The 17,447-nt window shown below is 40.0% G+C and overlaps 1 protein-coding gene across 2 annotated transcripts in view; it reads left to right on the forward strand.

The window, feature by feature from the left end:
• Window positions 1-17,447, forward strand: part of NIM1K (NIM1 serine/threonine protein kinase) — a 74,702-nt gene continuing 57,255 nt past the window's right edge. For both annotated transcript variants that reach the window (XM_075183663.1, XM_075183672.1), the window contains exon 1: window positions 1-238. The gene's annotated coding sequence lies outside the window, so the exon portion shown is untranslated. The remainder of the gene's footprint in view (window positions 239-17,447) is intronic.

Genomic DNA, 17,447 nt, shown 5'->3' on the forward strand with positions numbered 1-17,447 from the left:
GCCACCCTCCTTCTTGCTAATACACCATTTCCATTCAGAGAGGTCCTCCCTTTTTTCTAGAATGGATGGCTTAGCAAACTGGAAAACAGCTGCCCTGGTACAGAAAATTAGGAGCAGCATCAGCAGCAACAACACAGAAAGGCAGCGCACAGCCTGTCTGAGCGCCTGTGATTGCATAAACCACTGCGTGTTCAATCCCCATAGCCCAGCAGCAGCAAACCCCATGTAGCAGCATCAGGTAAAGGACATGACTTCTTCTATCCCTGCTACAACACACATTGCTGTTGATTTCTAAGCTCCCAGCAGGTTTAGTGTTTGTAAAATGCACTGAGAATATCTTGTTTATCTTTGTAAATGAGTTTTCCTTTTAAGGGAATTTTTTTTTTTTTCAATGACTCGGAATTGTATACGGTTTATGTAGTAGATTTGTAGTATGGATTAATGCTTCACTGAATGTGATTGCCAGGAACCTCTGCAAGACTTATTGATTAATCTATAGGAGGCTATTAGTCATCCACTTGGAAGTGGTTGAGGATTGTGCAGATAGTGAGTGGAGAAGACGGAATTTGTATCAAAGTGATTCTCCGACCAGTTTGTCACAGACGTTCTAAATTTCTAATTTGTGATCAATTCTCAAACTTTATATAGACTAACAACTTTGTGCTAAAGTCATGCAAGGGAAACAGGTTTCCCCATGTTCCAGTTTAAGCTTAAATTGCTACATTGTATAGTATTTTAGAAAATTTCCATGCCAACTATAACACAATAATGTTCTCTGTTCAAATTATATAAAAAAATGTTTAAAACACCCTTAAATGTACCATTGACGGTGTAACAGCCAACATGCTCTAGTTTTTGTTAACGTCTTTTTTTTTTGTAACCTCAAACTTTGAACAGCAGCAGTCGAACCAAAATCAAACCGCTACCAAAAATCCTGAACAAGTTCAAATTTGATTGATTTTTCAACCAGTTTTAATGATTTGAGCTTCTCTTAACGGTGACTCACTGCCAGTCTGCAAAGCTTCCCACTAGCTAAACTCTTTTGCAGCTGTCAGTAGACTGTCTGGGTTGTGACCTTTGTCTTTAACACTGTTTATTTTAGAATCTTAAATAATTTTCAGCTAAAAACATTGTATTTTATAGCTGGTGTAAAGTATTCCAAAAAAAATTGGAAGCAAATCTTATTGAAATAAGAATTTTTATGTTTTTGACATATTTCATACTTCTTCTTTTTTATCTGCCCTCAACGGTTAAATTTTTACTGAATATAGAATTAGAGGAAAAAGTGTTGTTTTCTAGTTTTAACATTTTCTCCAGTGTGCAGTATTGTTCCATACGTTGGTTTTATCTTGTTTTTCCACTATTGTATGTTCCTGTATGTTTTAATGAAGACATCTGGTCCAAGGTATTGCTCAGGGGAATTGCTGGTGTTCAGAGTGACCTCTCAAGACCAGACTTAAACCTTTCACAACAAAGTAATAGAAAGAAGGGATACAGTAATTATCTTTCTTTGGTGGAAATTTGATCTTTCTCTCTCTAATACATATGTAATTACCACCATGTCTTAAGATCTTACAATATATGCAACTTGTAATCTAGCAAATAGATCCATCCAATTCAAAGATGTGACCGTCATCACTGTCAACAACTAAATATCCACCTTTCCTATACGACGGGCAAAGATACGCATCCTAAAAGAAGTATGTTAAGGATAGATGGAAGTCAAAATTGGAAGCATCACTAAAGGGTGTGGTAGACATGTCTAACTGATCAAAGTCCTGTGCCTGCCCCTCCTGGTGGATCAAGTTTATAGAATATCTGTATAATTATTGGTCAGATAATGTCCCATACATACGGCATAAGACAAGCAGTTGGGTAATGTTCTGTAGAGTGTATAGAATTTGATAGACAGCTCCTATAATGTTTTATTGTCCTATTTCTGTCTTACAATTAGTTAGTTTATCTTTGGTGGTGTCTTACTTTCATTGGTTACTATGTCACATGATTGATTTGGGCAAATCTTAAGTTCAGTTTTGACCAGAGTGTTATCTTTGTCGGTATGTTTGCTCTCCTGTCACCCCGTAGTGACTAAGCTATGAAGAAGCTGCATGCAATTCGCTCCTGTGTGACAGGGGATATGCCTTTCCCATTCACGTAAGTGTGTCAGGAACAAATTGAGTACTATGGACTCAATCTGTGATTACAGACGCTTGTGGGTGCAAAACACCCTGATGGACTATAATGCACTATAGATACCTTACTTAGGTGTGTTGCATTGTGTTGATTGCGCCCTTCCAGCACATTGTGTGTCAGTGTAGTGTGCATTCTTGGATGCCATTTGTCTCAAATAAGCTAAAACTAACTTGGTGCCTGGAAACAGTTCTCATTATAGGGAAAGGAGTAGAGAGTGTAGAACCTACATGGGGCACCGGTGGAGCCTGTACACTCATCCCCTATTACATAGAGAGACAAATGTTCTACAAGAGTAGTTTACAGACAGATTTTCTGCTTCAGCACTTACCAATGAGACACAAGACAATAGACAGTACCAGTCATAACTACAAATTTTCTGCAGCTGTAACTGGGCTTTGACCCCATAGGATCCAGGTCCATAGTAGATCCAGAGGCGGCTTACTGAGTGCACATTATTTGTTACCGGATAGCAGCAGACACCCCAATATCTAACCACATGGAACATAAGGGAGAAGAGACATGAATGGAGAGAGAGACTTTGCACTGTGATCCTAGTCTTTCTGGTAAGCTGTTACTGCAGCTTCTAGTACCATGGAATGATATATTATAGCACTGTGCATGGGGAAGTACAGTATGGGTATGGAAAGGGGAAAGCATTATATTTAATTTTGTTTACATTAGCCTATGAGCCTTCATTCATAAACTGAGCTTTCTTTTAATGTCATTTTTACAAGGAATTGCCGCAGATAAACATTCCTTAATAAATTGCTTTAAAGCTTTAATTAAAAAAGTTATTTTTTATGGTGAGATTGACTAGTGTCAACTGTCAATGCATATTTTGTTATTAGGTTTCATCTCCAGCAGTTCTGTGTGCCCACTAAATAGAGTTGGGATAGAACAACCAGTAGCCAATCAGATCATTTGTATTCACACAGCAGCACATATTATTTCAGTTTTCTCCAGATTTAGGGCTTCAACATTATTTAACATTGCCCTGCGCCTCCGGTAGCTATCACCAGGTATTGTCGACAGTAGGGCCTCAGGCGAAGCTTTCCTGAGAAAAGCATTGTGAAGTCTGACAGCCGTGGTACAAGTATTGCTGCTGTCCTCCTATCGCTATTGTCATCTCAGGGTGACGATAGCTAGGGAGCAGACAGGGAAAAAGTGCTGTTTTTAAAATAAAGTTATTCATTTTTCCAGGCTTCCAGCTGAGTGCTCAGGCACTGCCGGAGGCTCCTTGGACTGGCTGGCAGAGCGATAAGTGCCCTCTTACCACTGCCAGCTAGTATCACTGGGGAGCTGAGCATTGCTTAGCTGTCTTTGCAAACTTTTCATCATAAATTGGTGATAAGCAGCGATTGCAAACCTACCTTATTGACGGGTCTTCATAAATAGGCCGCTGAGCGTTAGTAGAGGGAGCAGGGTCCCACCAGAGTAGTGATATGAGGCTCCTGTAAAACTGATACAGAAGGCGCAATGACCACACAGATATATAATCGTATCACATGTGGAGAGGTCACTGGTCATGACAGGTTAAGTGTGCTTTAGTTACTTTGTTCATATCATTTATATCAGAGGTTTGGATTTTATTAGGGGTCTGCAACTGTTAATGTACTGTAATCTTTCTGTGCTGATTATGTAACAGAGGCTGCAGCATCCATGTGCCTGATCTAAGGACAGCTCTGTTACTATAGCACAGAAAGAGGGGATTAGTAAGATGCTTTCCTGATTTGCCATCATAAGAGCCATGACTTTGTGCAGCTACACGGCAGCATGTTAATCCATGCCATTTAATTACGTTTTAAAACAATTAGTTCATCAACTGCAGTAAGACAAATTAGACTAGCACATCTTGTTTCCTGAAACCCATGAATAGTAACCTTATCCATGCTGTTTTGTACGCTAGAAATGGTTTTAATATATATATATACTCCAAATGGATTTAAATGGAAAAGAGCAAAATGTTTCAAAACAAAATACTTCACATTTGTTCCTACACTGTGTTTGATCAATACCTACAGCTTCTCTGCTTCACTATGCTCATCTTCTTTCTTGGGGTTATGCACCATGGATAAAATCCTCAAAGCCTTCACCTATTGATTTTGTTATCACCATGGAACTGCTAAATTATTCTAATGTACTTATTTCACCTTAATATCCCATATATAATAATTATTATTATTGAACAGCCTCGACTTCAGCCATTTTAAACTAAATACATCTGGTGGATAGATGAAAGATGCATGTCTTACCTCTAACTGTGTGGCTTTACAGGGACATTGTGTCTGCAGTATATAGTGTATTTCTTAACAGACGTATGTACACCCAGTTTTAAACAGGTTGTTATTAGAGATGTGTACAGTTCTCAAGAATAGCAAGTAAAAAAAAGCCTTCATCCCTGTCACTGAATGGATGCTGATTAGCCAAGTGGCCATTTTCAAATATCCAATCAAAATAGTGGTTGTAAGTTACCACTTGTGTGACTTGATCTCTGGAACCAAGACTGACAAGTGGTTGTGAGTAATTTTTAGTATCAATATTCTGACAAAACAAATACTCTTATGTCCTACATGTTACTTAGATATAGACGTGCTACCCAGAACAGTTAGAGATATGGTACTTTAGTTTTTAAATGGATATCTCTTCCCTCATGTCTTTGATAGTCTGCCTGTTTTGCTACTATTTCAGTGTTTTGGATGCCCCTAAAACTCCTCACAAGTATCAAACAACCAGAACAGTGAACAATTTGGCTAAATACTAATTCCGATTTGCAGACAATGCTCAAAATAATTGTCATGAGATCCTGTACTTATGGGGATGGAAGATCACTGTTCAATTTAGTTTTTACTATACGTGATCAGGTTTGGTCTAGTTGGATAAGATGTCAATGCTGTGATTAGTTCACACACCTTACAATTCTTGGTTAGATTGACCAAACAAAAGCACCCTATGTGTGAACAGCTTGAACTTGTCACAATCATCACTGGTCACAATCATCATAATAATTTGTGTTTTTGCTTCCTGTGACATCATTAAACTATTAAAGTTGCTATCTTCCACTGTATTGGCTCTGAATGATCACATGAGTTCAGTGTCAGGATCTACAGCTTATACTGACATCCATTTTAATAAATACCCTAAAGTATTTAGCATGAAGCACAAGGCAGGGGAAGGGGCACTGTTTTATAGCTAATTTTCTCAAGAATTGTGTGTGTTAATAACTAGATTAAGCTTTTACTGAGGCTGCTATTAATGTTTTATTTATAAAAACTGTAGGATAGGAAATTTTCCTCACTCAACAAATGAATAATAATCAGTCTTTATTCTTTTTCAAATTAAATCATATGAGAAGGGGATGTCCTGGTAGGATTAGTGTAATCCGTAGCTTGAGTGACTTCACAAGTCTCTCTAGTCAGTAATAATATTTATAATCTGTAATGATATTCTATTGAATTGAGACGCTGCCATCTCTCCAAGCTGTACTAAATCTGTGTATGATTGTATGTATGTTTGTTCATGTGTTGTATGTACTATAAAAGCTGAATATAAATAAAAAATACAGTGCTTGAAAAGGTAATCTATTTTTGTGCTTTCAGGTGTTACAGTTTGCATAGTTTGCATAGTTACTATCAATGGCCGATACACAAAAAAACAGTCCTGGTTGTAAACAGATTTGTTAGGCCAATCTGTTCATTCTGGAAACAGATTCATTGCCAACTTAAACAGAACACAGCCAGCGCAGTGCTGATAACCAAATCATACGCGGGAGTGATTATAAGCTACACAATGCAACAGTATAAACAATATAAAGACACTGACCCAACAAACCCTTACAGTCAGCCAGCTCTGGCATTTACTTAATGAAAAAAGTTTTTTTGTTGTTGTACCTTCATAGTGGCCAACTGTTCCTGAATCCAGGTCTTTTCCCTGTAAATGTCATATATCTCAATGCCAAGTGTGCAGTACAAATTTTCTTACTTTTAGGTGTAGATTTACTGACCCAACAAACCCTTACAGTCAGCCAATTCTGGCATTTACTTAATGAAAAAAGGTTTTTTTGTTGCAAAAAAGCAACCAATCAGCTTCTAGCTGTCAACATCATTAACAACATTTATTTATATAGCGCCAGCAAATTACGTAGCGCTTTATTACAATTGGGAACAAACATTAATAAAACAATACTGGGTAATACATACAGACAGAGAGGTAAGAGAACCCTGATCGCCAGCTTACAATTATGAAGTACATTCTAGAAAATGATAGGTAGAATCTGATTGGTTGCAATGGGCAACAACTCCACTTTTCCTTTTTAGAACATTTAGTAAATTTACCCCTAAAAAGTCTTTTGTTAGATGCATATTCTTATCAGTTTCATGATGTTGGCATGGCCATGCCCCAGGGGTGTGCTTAGTGCTTTTGAAGCGCTAGGGTGCCCTATTCTCTCCTCCCATCCAAATACCTTCATTGCCAAGCACACCAGTGCACAGGGCACCAGTTCAATGCTGCCCTGCCATACAGAGCAGCAGTGAACAGACAACACTTCCCAACCGTGCTACCAATTGGGACAAGCTGTCCCTATCTGGATGGCGGGACTGTCCCACCAAAATCGGGGTGGTTGGGAGGTATGCCCTAGGTGGAATTTCTGGGGCTGGCACATGCTGCTGTTTCCTTGGACTCTGCATCGTATTACCGAACCTGCAAATCAATTAAGCTAACCACTCAATATGGGGGGAAAGTGGGTTGGTCAGCAAGAGGACTAATCACAAACTGCAATTTCCTTGATTGAGCTTGTGATTGGTCTTCCTGCTCACACAGCTTCCCCCCACCTGGTTTTCGACCCTGTGCAGCTGTTTTTTTCTGGGGCCTCCGAAGAGGGGAGAACATGTTAGTAAAATCCTTTCCTAGGTAGTGCACCTTAACAGTTTTTTTATTAATTTTTTTACATTAGTGGAACTGAAAGCCCAAATATGGAATACCGGTTTATCAGTAACTTAACTCTTACTGCTCCAGAATCACCCGGGCAACTGAGAAACATTACTCTGCCTCAGAAATATTGTTTCAGGTGATTAAAAAAAAATCACACTTATTGCCGAGATCGGTAATGTAGTAATAATACATATAATAGTTCCTAAGGTGTCATATTAATTAATTTTCTAAAGAAGATTTGAACACATGAATTTAATCCCATCCCTTTAAGTGACATCACACACACTGGGCAATATATATGAAACAATTAAATAATTTGCTGAGCAGACAATGTGATTTAGAATGGGAGAGTGTTCAGTAACTTTCAGTCCCTGTGACAGCAAAGTATGATTATCATGTCAGAAGGGGAAGAGTCCTTATATTTACACCTAAGGGGGTTCTTATGACGAGTTATGTATGGACAAGCCTGTATCCCAGCCAAGAGAAGCTTGGGACAAAGTAGCCATTGATATTTTAGGCCGTTTGGAAAATTCTTCCAAATACAGTACTGCTGGTTTCTAGTTGTGGAATATTAGCAAATGACCGGAGGTTACATTAACCTCAAACACAACAACAGCTGCAGTGATACTTTTCCTGCAAACTGTGTTCAGCCAGGAGATACATCGCAATGATTTAGAACACTAGTATTGCTCATTTCATCTAAGAACAATTTGAATACTTTGGAGGAATAACAAATGCAACGTCTTTTAGCTTCTTATTTACCCCAAAACAAATGGTTGGTTCAAAGATTATTTAGGTAACAACACTGGAGGGTAAGGTATTGGGAGATACAGTTTCTGATGCTCTCCGCCCTCCCTCGTTCACGTACCCTTCACACACCTCCTGTATTTTTACACAAGAGAATGGGTTATCCTTGGATAATCCTGATGCTTCCTGCGCTATCCGCACAAGGCCAAAGACTATACGTGTAAAGAAAAGCCTTGTTAAAAATAGATTTTCAAATACTCATGATTGAAGTGTTGCCTTCCATAAACATTTATTGATGCTACTGGGAAATACTAAATACTATCTGTCACGAACGTGCTCCCAGCTGCCGTGACGTTGGGGTGTTTGCTGTATGAGGTCACACACGATTTCAGCCCGCAGTCTCTCTCACCTATCACACAGGTTCTTAGACCTACGGAATCGCCCCCAAACACAGCGCTCTCACACCCCCCAGACACTTCAGGTACAGCCACCACCTATTGGTTATGGGCAATAGGACCCCAATATACTGTCCCACGCTGGCACACAGGCTCCTAGTTCCACAAACTAGCAAGACTCCCACCAGCACCCACAGGGTTAACTCTTCACACCTCCAGACTGTTACACAAATGTACATACAAGCACACACAGTTTGTTAATCAAATGTATCAACCAATCACACACTGGGTAACCTGGATAAGCAATCTCTCTTCTACACAGGCTATGGATTCTTTAGAGTATCAAGGACGCAACTTATTAAATTTTAGATTTAATATACAAAAGGTACAGGGCATACAGATATAAAGAAAAATAATGAATAAACAAATAATAAATTTGACATAACAAGCAAAACAGTTTAAAATAAAAGAGATAACGTACAGAGCATTACTTACATATAATAATCTGTATGCCTGGGGCAGGCAGAAATGATGGACAGTCCTTCAATTAGATTGATCCCCAAAAGTCTGACAATTTGTTCCCTCAGAACACAGATTTTTAAGCAACCTCAAATGGGTGCGGCATTCACAGGGGCAGGGTTAATGCTAATCGGGGTTGTGTCCTGGGACACCTTTTCAAACCAAATTTACCTGTTGCCTGATTTATTAACCAATTCTACAATGTGATATATTTGTCCTGGACAGCGTTACATCGATCCAATCTTATCATTAACAAATCCCCTATGACTTTGTTCATATTTTCATATCAAACATGCCTAAGTACAGGGCATTCGCAGAGCTTACACTCCTTTTCTTCATTTCTCTGTGGGGCAGAATTCTTAATTTACCATATGAGCTGCCCTTCATCATGCTATTGAGGAATAGGTGGTTGATCTCTGCTTTTATTGATTTTAAGTGGCATATTTTAAAACTGAATTCTTTCTGTCTATACAGTATTACATATAGGCTATGTTATCCCCTGGCCTCATTGAGCCAGGCCACATGCTGAGCGGTACCTACAAGTCTATTCAAGTGTCACAAGCAAACAGTGCTATGTCCTGAAAGCTGCTAAAAGTGGCAGGCTTATCTCCTCACACTGGGATGTAAAAACCTCCAAACACCATTACATCAGACGCTGCGTCTTTAACTGTTACACTAGCTTATCAATGGATTCATTTGATACAACCTATTTACCCTACAGTTATGAATTATCCCTTGTAAATAAATGCAAGCTCTCTAATTTACACCTAGGGGTTAGTTTGTGTTTATACTACCTATTGAAGGGAAGTACTAGCTAGGGAAATACATGATCAAATACAATGGATGTCTGTGATCTGCATATCTAAAGCTGGTCTCTGCACAAAGGGTTTACCTAACTCAATTACATGTTCTTGACCTCATTTGGTCACACCTTTATCTGAATTGACCATCAGGTTAATTTAGATATTCATGCAAAGATTTATTTGGGTCCTGACATCCAATATTCTATTTCAGCATATCAGATCTATGCTTTATCCTGACATCTCCCCCCTTCAAGAGATGGCATGGGCATTGACTGACAGGTCAGTGCCCAAGATCATCTCATCTAATTTCCCCCTGGGTCCACTGTAATAGCTGCTAGCTGGCTCTCACTGTCATTATGAGCCTTCAACCGATTATCATGAAAATTTCTCTCTATCATCCTGGCAGGGGAATCATACCACTGCTTCTGGCTGGTCTGGGCCTGCATCACGTTCTCATGTACCAACCCTGTTACAGTGTGCACTTTGTCTCTAATCCTCATGTCTTCTAAGTGAAAGCCTGAGGGAAAAATGGCCAGGAATTCCTGATACTGTACTTCTAAGTGGGAACCCCTTAAGGCTGGCACAGCAGAATACCTACTTCTACTCTGCCCTGCTCCCCAGTTACAACTTTCCCTGTCAGTGGGACACCCTATGCACTTCTTATCTTGGGGCCTACATAACAGGACACTCCCCTCCCCCTTGGACTCATCTATCTGGGGATGTAGAGTAGCCGGGAGTATGAGCCCCTCATCTATCTCCTCTAAGCCGTTAGACGGCTGGCTAAGTGAGTGTGGGCTAGCAACTGACCCCCCTGTCTCAATGGAAAACTCAGATGAATGGTCAGAACTCAGATGTAGATCTGAGTGGTGAACATTCGAACTACAGGTCCCAGCAACAAAGTAAGAATTGCTGTCACTCGCTACTTCCCGTTGGTCAGGACTATGTGTCTCCCCCACATGCTCAATCGCTCTGTATGCAGCTGGTTCAGGCACAGAACACACATCTTTACTCTGCCCTTCCTCCCAGTTACCTGGTACAGCATCTTTCGAGCACATTACCTGGGTAGAAACATTGTCTTTCTCTAGCATAACAGAATTAATCACATTGTCATCTGTCCCATTTCTAGTAAGCATATTATCTACACCAGTATTAATGCCAACATCTGCAATAACAATGTCCGCTGTCCCTATCTCATGACAAGATGTCAGTGTAAAAACAGGTTTGGATTCTAACACAATACTGTTATTGACATTATCCTCATTATAGGCAGTAGGTCCAATAAGACATTCTCTTTCCTTATCACATCCTGGCACCTCGGGTTCTTCCCGTAAATCATCATAATTGCCAGAGTTAACACTGGCACGTATCAGCTTCTCGTCATCACATTTCACTCGCACAGCACCAGATGCAAAATGATTACAGAACAGTTCAGGTTCTTTACACAAAGTCACATCATTGGCAGGTTCAGCATTATCCCATACTACCTGGGCTGAGTCACACGGTGTAACAGAATTAGAGATAGTAGGAACAATATTTGCGGGAACATACTGAGAATTTACCCATCCAAGATCAGTAACTACTAACACATTTGTGGGAATATCTTCAGGCACTTCCATTTTTCCCCCAGAAATGGTCTTCTCAACAATTATGTCCTCTTTAAAATCAGCCTCCTCCAATAGCAAATTCTGTGCAGCATCTGGTAGTATGCTGCTAGCATCATCAGCTTCCCCCAGCAGATTAAAAGGGGCCTCTGGATGCAAAATCTCGGTAGCATATTCCATGTTATCTGTAGCTGGCAGGGGTACCTTTTCCTCGTGGGCCACCCCTACAGGCTGGGCGATTACTGCTCCAGCTTGTGAAAGAAGCTGCTGCAGGTGCTGCCTTTCGTCAGCCACCCGGCAACACAGATCTAGCCAGAATGGGGTATGAAGTCCACCCCTGAAAGATACCTCTTCCTGAGCGTATTCAAAACTCTCCTCCAGGTAGTCCAGCCGTTCCATAAGACTCATCGTGTAGCCCGGAATAAGGACCATCATGCGATACTCGCTGAAAGGATGGATCGGGCTTTCCTCTTCCCAGTCGAGGTGTTCGATGATCTCCCTGCGTGTCTTGTTGTGGCAGGAGAAACCTCGCAGCTGAGCTTCTTCAATTAGCTCTGCCATACTCATCATGACAAGTGGATTCTTTGGATTTATGAAAATGTACCTACTTGGATCCTCTGGTTCAGTGACATTATCCACACCTTGATCCTCTGGTTCTGTCTTGCTCCCCAGCTCAGGTTCCATATCACATTGCTTCTTTGCATCATCCTCCAATAATGCGTGAACCAGCTCCTTTTTAGTTTTATCTGTCCAGTCGAGACCTCGCTGCTCACACAGGGCAATTAAAACTTCTTTGGCTTTTTTCTTGTAAGCAGCTGCCATCCTTGCAGTCACTTTGCAAAATAAAAGATAGAAAAGAAAAACAAGAGAGAAGGGAAGGGAACTGCTTTGCACGTATGTCTTCAAAAATTATAGCCCTGAGTTTCGTCCTTGTAAAACTATTGTATTCCTCGCAAGGTTACAATCAGTTTATAAGTGCAAGGGTTAATTGCTTAAACCATGCACTTAATACTCTAAGAAATTAAATCATCCCACCGCTATGCCACCAATTTGTCACGAACGTGCTCCCAGCTGCCGTGACGTTGGGGTGTTTGCTGTATGAGGTCACACACGATTTCAGCCCGCAGTCTCTCTCACCTATCACACAGGTTCTTAGACCTACGGAATCGCCCCCAAACACAGCGCTCTCACACCCCCCAGACACTTCAGGTACAGCCACCACCTATTGGTTATGGGCAATAGGACCCCAATATACTGTCCCACGCTGGCACACAGGCTCCTAGTTCCACAAACTAGCAAGACTCCCACCAGCACCCACAGGGTTAACTCTTCACACCTCCAGACTGTTACACAAATGTACATACAAGCACACACAGTTTGTTAATCAAATGTATCAACCAATCACACACTGGGTAACCTGGATAAGCAATCTCTCTTCTACACAGGCTATGGATTCTTTAGAGTATCAAGGACGCAACTTATTAAATTTTAGATTTAATATACAAAAGGTACAGGGCATACAGATATAAAGAAAAATAATGAATAAACAAATAATAAATTTGACATAACAAGCAAAACAGTTTAAAATAAAAGAGATAACGTACAGAGCATTACTTACATATAATAATCTGTATGCCTGGGGCAGGCAGAAATGATGGACAGTCCTTCAATTAGATTGATCCCCAAAAGTCTGACAATTTGTTCCCTCAGAACACAGATTTTTAAGCAACCTCAAATGGGTGCGGCATTCACAGGGGCAGGGTTAATGCTAATCGGGGTTGTGTCCTGGGACACCTTTTCAAACCAAATTTACCTGTTGCCTGATTTATTAACCAATTCTACAATGTGATATATTTGTCCTGGACAGCGTTACATCGATCCAATCTTATCATTAACAAATCCCCTATGACTTTGTTCATATTTTCATATCAAACATGCCTAAGTACAGGGCATTCGCAGAGCTTACACTCCTTTTCTTCATTTCTCTGTGGGGCAGAATTCTTAATTTACCATATGAGCTGCCCTTCATCATGCTATTGAGGAATAGGTGGTTGATCTCTGCTTTTATTGATTTTAAGTGGCATATTTTAAAACTGAATTCTTTCTGTCTATACAGTATTACATATAGGCTATGTTATCCCCTGGCCTCATTGAGCCAGGCCACATGCTGAGCGGTACCTACAAGTCTATTCAAGTGTCACAAGCAAACAGTGCTATGTCCTGAAAGCTGCTAAAAGTGGCAGGCTTATCTCCTCACACTGGGATGTAAAAACCTCCAAACACCATTACATCAGACTCTGCGTCTTTAACTGTTACACTAGCTTATCAATGGATTCATTTGATACAACCTATTTACCCTACAGTTATGAATTATCCCTTGTAAATAAATGCAAGCTCTCTAATTTACACCTAGGGGTTAGTTTGTGTTTATACTACCTATTGAAGGGAAGTACTAGCTAGGGAAATACATGATCAAATACAATGGATGTCTGTGATCTGCATATCTAAAGCTGGTCTCTGCACAAAGGGTTTACCTAACTCAATTACATGTTCTTGACCTCATTTGGTCACACCTTTATCTGAATTGACCATCAGGTTAATTTAGATATTCATGCAAAGATTTATTTGGGTCCTGACATCCAATATTCTATTTCAGCATATCAGATCTATGCTTTATCCTGACACTATCGAAAAAGCAAAAGGATTTCTCATGTGAGCACTCATTGGGCAAAATCATCAACCACATAAACTGAAATACCGGAATATAATAATTAAAATCTAAAAACAGTGTTCTCCCCAGGACCTATTTCCGGGTGTTCCACCTGGCTGTTTATACACAAGGCTCATGGAGTCTTATTATAATAAGCACTGTGTGAGCACTGCAGTCAGCAGAGTGTGTTCGACCACTGACCACCAGTCTGACCAGTCTAAGCAGCCAGAGGTTCAGCTGCCAGGCATGGAAAAATGAATTAATTCTAAAAATAACAAGTGTGTCTAGTCCAGCCAGCAAGTGGGCAATAACCTCCAGAGTCTTTAAGAATAATATAAGTGTTGATAATAACCTTCAGCATTATTCTCTTTATTATTATTATTATTATTATTATTATTATTGCATACTATTACACTGCCCCCATCAGGCTACTTCTTAATGCCACCCAGCTTGCGAAAATTTTCTGTGGAGAGCAATGAAAAATATTTTTTTATTTAATATTAAAAAAGAAAACGGGACAGACATAATTATGTTGAGACTGAAATTCATATATTGAATAATAAGCCCCTGCAAAGGATTATGTCACAGAGATTATTGTTATACTAATATCACCCTCATAATCTAAGCAAATCCACTTAAAGTTGCGTATGGCAGTGTATCTATCTAATGAAGAGCATGGGACACAGATAAAAATAATGGTATCAGTAACTACAATGGGCCTTATTCATCAAGGCCCGTATCTGACGATTTTGAGCATATAGTGCGCTAAATCACTCTGCGCATGTCTAGAGCTGGGAGATACGTCCGTGAACGCAGCCCTGTCCGCTCAGTACTCGAACGCAAAGGACATTTACTTCAGCCTACGATTTTGGGGAGTGAACGGGGGGTGGAAGGCGGCGTTTCGCCTTAGTCAATATACATTAGGGACGTGCCAAACTCAAGTGCACGCAGCCAGGTCCAAATGATGCTCTGAGCGTCTCAGAGTTACTTGTTTTTCTGTTGTGTCTCTTGCTCCAGCTACAGGGCTAGTCTAAGTCCTGATCAGTAGTGATGACAGTCTCGTATGCATGCTATAACATGTGTTTGTAATCAGGAGCAACTGTTAAAATGTATTTTATGCTCAGTAGACATTAAGAACATTCTAATAAATGTTTTCATGAGTTAAATGAAAAAAAAATAATTAAAAATAATACCTTTTTTATTCTTGTAACAGAAGGTGACAAAAGTGCCAAGAGAAGGGTGCGGTTTTGTTACAAGAATACCCAGTAGACATCAGCAACATGAAACTTCTTGTTTTAAATCAAACATATTTATTGTTGGCATCACAATAAATAACACTTCTTCAGGATGACACCAGCAAGCAATACCTTTACTTGCACCTCCTGGTGATCCTAAACACTAACTAGACATAGCCCAGCTCACTACTGACTGGCCAACTAGTTCAGCATCAGTCACCTCTGACAAGAGCACAACTCCAGGATTAAATACACATGTCTCCTCCCACAGGCTTGGATGACTGACAGGTGACACTCCCACCTTGTCTTTAAAGGATGGCTCCTCAGGTGTTCTGTAGCGCCTAATCAGCACAGCCACCCCTATCAGCTCTGTGGATACAAACACGTTAAAGCATGGAAGTAAATTACTTTTTACATTTACTTTACAACATGTCTCTGACCTGTACATTACTGAACTTAAGCACAGTGCTACACCTGTATATAACTTGGTCTGCAGCCTTTTACCTGCAGACAGTTAGCACCATAGCTAATTTCACTATTAGAGGCCTGTGGCAAACCACTCCCATTGCCACAATATATATATATATATATACACACACACACACAGACAAACAAATTGTAAGATTTTAATCTCTTTCACAGACAGGGCCCTCTCTATGCTATGTGACACGTCTTCTTTTGTGTCTACTTTGACTGCTTTTGTTTTCTTTGTCCAAATTCTATTGGTGTGAGTGTTGTTCAGCTTGTACATACAGAGTTTGTACCTGTACACTTGCTATTTGTAATTGTATTTCAGTCTTGTACCTTTATTTGCACTCTCACTTTTCTATCACATTTTATTCATGTGTTTGACTAGGGTTCATGTGACCTGTAAGCAGCGATATGGAATTTATGACCCCTTATAAATAAATGATGATGATAATGATGACCAGTATTTGCAGACATATTTTGTCTCCTTTAGTTTCCTGCCATCCCCTTTACCTGGGGCGTAGCATCCAAATTGGATGTAAATCAAGATTAATTGATTATAATCTAGAGTTGTCCTCTACATTGTGTTATATTGCAATGTTCTAATCAGTGTGTACCTCATAGTGGTGATAACACTAGTAATGTAGCTTTATTTTCAAACACATTTACTTGCACCTATTGAAACTACAGGTGATCTGTTAGAGGCATCTGTTATAGGCATGAGTGAGATCTCACAATCAGGAACTAGTTTCAATTACCGCCAGAAATTAATAAAGGATAGAAATAAGATAAAGGACCAATCGTATTCCTTACCTAGTCATGGAAAGCCTCTCTTACCGGTATGGAACTAGAGGAAACAGAGCTAGCATAAGGACAGTGGATATCTAAGGACATTGCCTTTGGTTCCAAACACAACCTTTATCTCATAATACTTATTTTTCCATAATTCCCCTTAAGCAAATACAATCCTACACAACAGAGACTTGCTAGATTAAACTTTTGATAACAATGGAAATTTGTAAGGATTGCAATTATTTTACCAGCAAGGGAGTGACAAATAAATATCAATTTAAGTTGCTGTTGACTATTCCTTGCTGTGAGACCTGGCCACAAGTACCCAAAAGGCATGTTGAAGCTAATATCTTACTAACAAGCCATCAGAGACTTGACACCATATTAAATGATGTCCTATGAGAGCTTTATAGTATATGTAAGAGGGAGAGCGAGGGACACTCTGGGGGAAACTTATTAACAATAATATTATGGCAAACTCAAGTCTTTGCTCCATACATGGGATGCAAAAAAAATGATATAAGTACTTAAAAATGAAAAACAACAACACGAAAATGTTATGTTAGCCCAGATAATAACCGTCTGCTTCATTTTAATACAAACAGAGTTTCTGGCATAGGTTTGCAGAGGCAAGAAAGTGGTGTAATTACAACTGATTCGCACTGGCCTTTTGGCTTGACCGATGCCTCTCTAAGGGACCATTTGATTCCAGGGTGTTGGGGATAGAAGAGGCTGAAGACTGTCCTCCCTGTGCACGTTTTTGTGTATTTACACTTTTTTGGGCACTCGGGTGAAGAAAGCACCGACCCAGGCTGTCAATAAAATAAAATGTGTACTTTTACAACTGTGCTTCTCAGGGGGATGCATTCATATGTTGGTTTATATTCACCTACATGCCAAGTTAATACTAAAACAACAACCATACTCACTTAAGGTGATGCACACCCAATCCGTTCATGCCACACCCAGGGGCAAACGCAGGATTTCCAGAGGGGGGTTTCCACACCACGCCACCAGTGGGTGTGACCAGCATGCATGGGGTCGTGGCTATAATTTTA

The sequence above is a fragment of the Mixophyes fleayi genome, chromosome 1, assembly GCF_038048845.1.
Source record: "Mixophyes fleayi isolate aMixFle1 chromosome 1, aMixFle1.hap1, whole genome shotgun sequence".
Classification (NCBI taxonomy): Eukaryota; Metazoa; Chordata; class Amphibia; order Anura; family Limnodynastidae; genus Mixophyes; species Mixophyes fleayi.